Raw genomic sequence first — 4,595 nt, forward strand, 5'->3', positions numbered from 1 at the left:
TTATAAGATATAAATGTGCTTGCAGGATGTTGGTCTTGCAATGTAGGCGTCTTTCAGGTCAAAGAAATGGTTTCAACATTTTTTGCTTTTACACAAATAAACTGTTGGACTTATTTTGGAATTCTTGGAGTTTCAGCAGGTGGACTGGATTATGGGCAGTAGGCTCGGGATTAAAATCAGTGGCCTCTGCATGTATGTTAGAATCAATTAACCTATAGAAACTTAAAAGCCAAGTAAATATAAATTAGTCTTCAGAAGAGAATTTCTTCCTTACATCTGTGTTTGTATTTCTTTCATCTACGTAAGTTGTGAAAACTGTATATTTTCCTACTGTCACAAAGCAAATAGGAACCAAAATAGTCTCTTTGTTTGACTGTAGGGACACGTAAATTATACTTTTTGTGGCAGTCAGTGTGACTTGAAACTAGAGATGGCATGATGCCATTTTTTTAATGTCCGATTTATGTCATAAATTTGGATATCTGCCGATACTAACATGAATCCGATAGTCTATTTCATAATCAATAAAACTGTTTTTTTATATCTTGCTGCATTTTGTATAAGTTCATACTCAAATTTAAAAAGACAAAACACTAAAGCTACACTGAAAAAAATGCAATAGGGTGGTTGTTGAATTTGCATAGAATTACTTCATATATCCAGCATGACTAATTTAAATTTCACATCTAAACATATTTTTGTCTTTTAATTTTCACATATTCTTTAAGAATATTGATTCTTTTAGAACAAATCATGTTGAAAAGAAACAAGTTAGTCGTGTTTTATCCTCAAGCTCCGCCCCCTGGAAAGGAAAAATCGGCTGCACTGTCCGCCATTTTTGTCTCTCGCTTTGGAAAATCTACTACCATCTGGAGTTTTACACTTGAAGGTAAATAAGATTTTAAAGCAAACACACCAGTGAGAAAGAGTGTAGACCCTTTACATATGTGGACTTTTACAGGTATGTGGGCTGTTTATCGAAAACCATGAAAGGCTAATGTTAGGCTCCAGTTAGCTAATGGTAACCGAAATTATGCGATAAGCAAATTAGTAATTAACATATATAATGTGAGTTAATATTGTTTGTATATTCTTTCAGTCTAAATTAACAGACTATTACAAACTTGCATCGGTGTCTGTAGTAAGTGGTGGTACCTGCAGTGTCTTAACCATTAAACAAGCTAATGTAGGGCCGTTTGTTGAAACATGTCTGCTGCCAATGTGACTGCTCACACACGGTAACATTACCAGCACATAGCCACAGCCGCTATAAACATGCTGAAAGGTCAATCTAGCTTCTGTAGTCAGCAGCTGGAAGACTCAACACAGACCCAAGATTCAGTGTAACGGTTATCTAAATGTTGTGTGTCCTGTTTGTAAGCCCAGAAAAAGAAAGTAAATAAAATGACGACCTTGAGCTTCAAGCTAATGTAAGCGTAATGCTATAGCATAAAGCGACTAATGCAATGATGAGGTTGTTAAATTAGTAAAAATACAGTAAATATATCCAACATGAATCAGTTATATTTTTGGTCTAAACATAATTAAGTCTCACGCCTTTCACTTGTTTTAGAAGGATGTTCAGTCTTTTAAAACCAGTCATAACAAAATAACAGAAAATAGTTACGTTTTCTGTTGAAACTCCACCCCCCAGGGTGTGTTCTGCGAGGGAAAATTCACTGTGGCGGTCCGCCATTTTTTGTCTTCGCTTCGTTTACGTTTGGTGCTGAGCTTTACTTTGTCGAGGTAAACTGAAAACTACATGTTTGAGAGGAAACGAAGAGAACATCCATTACATGGGGAAGTTTTTCTCATGAATTGCTGTTGAGCAACATAATGTAAAAAACAAGTCATTCCTTAAGTTAACTAACGATAATGCTAGCTTAAGCTGCGGGACAATATTATGTGCATTAGCTTTTTTTCAGTGTGTGCCCAGTCACATCCGCTTGTTTTTTCTCAGTGAATACAGACTAACAAACTCGTGTCCATTTAGTTAACTGGTTGTACCTAAAATGTTTTAGTTAAACAGTTAAATAAGCTAGTTTGCCATGGGGTGGGCTCTGTTGGGGGGGGGGGGGGTCTTCACTAAAGTCGGTTTATTTAGGGCATGACACCTATGCAGTACTCATTAGGAGAGGAAGTGCATGACGTGGGGCTTTATTTCATGTTCTGGGGCAGTGAATGTAATGTACTGATAACATGTTAAAGACACACAAAAACCCAACAAATTATTTTAACTGATTTATAGAGAGACTGAGAGGAGGGCTTAAAGAGATAAAAATAATGACAATATAAATATGTTAAATTTATTTTTTCTGTATCGATATATGGTGCTTATCCCTGCTGAAGGGCAGATTGGTGTTGCTTCAGAACAATTCTCTAGCGCTGTTACGTAGAGGTGTTACAGTTAAGGTTTTAATAACATTATTTTATTTACTAGTGAAGATTTGCATATGTTATCTCACATTCTGTAAGGTAAATTTTCTGGAAAAGTCAAATTAACTAATTTAACTAAGTATTAATGAAAGACCTTGATGTGTATATGACAATAATAGATGTAGTTTCTGGGTCATTTGGCAGAACTGCAAAATGGCCAGAAGGAGGCAACTGCTGTGGTTGCAAACAGGCTTTGGGTGGTATGGAAGTAAGGGCAACTATGGAACTGCTCAGCAACATGGGACCCATAGCTAATAAATAGTAATATGACAAAAAATAACAACTTTGTGTGGATGTAACCTTGTGAGATTTGAGATTTTGACAGCATTTTTATGTGACAACTTCTCTTTTTAGATAAATGCAGAGTTTAAGCACATTACCACCATGCCACTGCAGTCCAGATTACTCTCGCAGATGGATGTGCTATCTGACAAACTAATAAAGGTCTTCAAAAGGCGAGGAGGACAAATAGGAAGAAGACTTCAGAACATTCTGGAGCCCACGGCCCAGGTAAGAAAAAAATTAATTTGTGTATACACTTTAGGGAAAATAATAATTTTAACAAAATGCTGCTTGTCACTCTATGCCAGGAGTATGTTGAAAATCACCTGGGATTTTCACAATTTACCATGGATGCGTTTTTTTTTTTCTTCTTTTACCTGCATTAGAACTATGCGTGGAGTTCATAGTTGAACACCTCTCTGTGCTCTGACAGTATTCTGCTTCTTTGCATGGAGATTTCACTTCATGCATTACCTTTTTAAGCATTCTGAGGACTCAAATCACATGCTGTAATGAATCCATTTTTGTTCACCTAATGTGTTAATGTTAACATTTTTTGGAATAGTGACACAGATTAAAATAAGATTTGGTATAATGTTCTTTGACCAGTGTTCTGTTTAATTAAATTTTGGAATTCTGCATTTTCTAGGCCACAGATGAAGCCATTATCCAACAATCTAATAAGGAAACAACCATGGGAATTTACATCATAAAGTCAAGAGATGCCAATGGCAGCCCTGAGGACATCCGGATAGTCCTTGAAGGCCAGAGAGTCTGGCAGGATTTGGATAACTATACCCTAGCAGCTGCAATGCTGTTTGGACTAATGTACACTTTGAACCTCACCTACCCACTGGAAAAGTATACCTTCGAGGTATTATAGAAACTGGTTATGGAGCTCAAAAGGAACAGCCTTTCAAAGAATGCCCAGGTTTTCAGGACCAGACTGTACGATTGAACAGTTTTCCAGTTATGATGTGGGAACAACATGTTTACCTCTTCGAATATGTACCATCCTTTCTTTTAAGCCAGCACTGGTAAAGTTGCAGTACATAGTGAAACTTATTTTTCTGGCACTTTTCAACTTGGGGCCTTTATTACTGCAGTTTTCACTTTTCAAGCCATGGCTCTTTTAAAAAAAAATTAAAACTTTGAATGTCCATTTTTCTCAATGGAAATGGTCCCTTGCACCAATTTCACCAGTTTGCAATTTTTTTCCCAAGGTGCACCACTACAAACAGATTGCATCGTCTAGTATTAGTGATTGTGATGTTTAGTGATAGAAGCAAGCCAATACTAATCAGTTTAGGTCTCTTGGTTGTGTGCCTGTGGGTTATAATGTTATTTTAAGTCTCTTCTTTGTGTCATTTTAATAATTACACCCCTGTTGCCATATTACCTTACCTTATGGCTCTTACATTTAAAAAACTATTTTTTACATAAGCGCGATGTCATAAGGCCCCACAATGTTGAATTCAACTTACAGAAGATAACTTTGAGGAATGTTGTGGAATGTTTTTCAAGAGATGCATTGTACAAATATGACTCATGTATATTTTGGAAGCCTGAATTGAAAGTCCGTTGTTACAACTGTGTAGAGCTGGGCGATAGAACGATATAACTTTTACTCGATAGAGAAATTAAGCTATCGCGATAGACCTCGCCGCTCTTGTCCTCAAATTAAGTAGCGCAGAGCCGAACCAATCACAGCCGCAGCGTCACGTCGCGTGACTTGTTACGTACAGCACAAGTGCCAAGCCGCACGTGTGTTTGTTTGGGAAGCAGCCAGCGCCTAATGGAGGAAATGAGTGTGCCGACTAGAAAAATCAACCGAGCGTGACCGAAGAGAAAACAGATGATGGTTCCAACGCCGGAGA

At 37.3% G+C, this 4,595-nt stretch overlaps 1 long non-coding RNA gene across 1 annotated transcript; it reads left to right on the forward strand.

Annotated features, from left to right (window-relative positions):
• Positions 1-614: 614 nt before the first annotated feature.
• On the forward strand, positions 615-4,330 carry LOC309716336. Its single transcript, XR_014279410.1, has 3 exons — positions 615-889; positions 2,791-2,946; positions 3,368-4,330. It is a non-coding gene; the product is annotated as an uncharacterized lncRNA (long non-coding RNA).
• Positions 4,331-4,595: the final 265 nt, after the last annotated feature.

The sequence above is a fragment of the Aulonocara stuartgranti genome (assembly GCF_965226115.1).
Source record: "Aulonocara stuartgranti genome assembly, chromosome: 10".
NCBI classification, from domain to species: Eukaryota; Metazoa; Chordata; class Actinopteri; order Cichliformes; family Cichlidae; genus Aulonocara; species Aulonocara stuartgranti.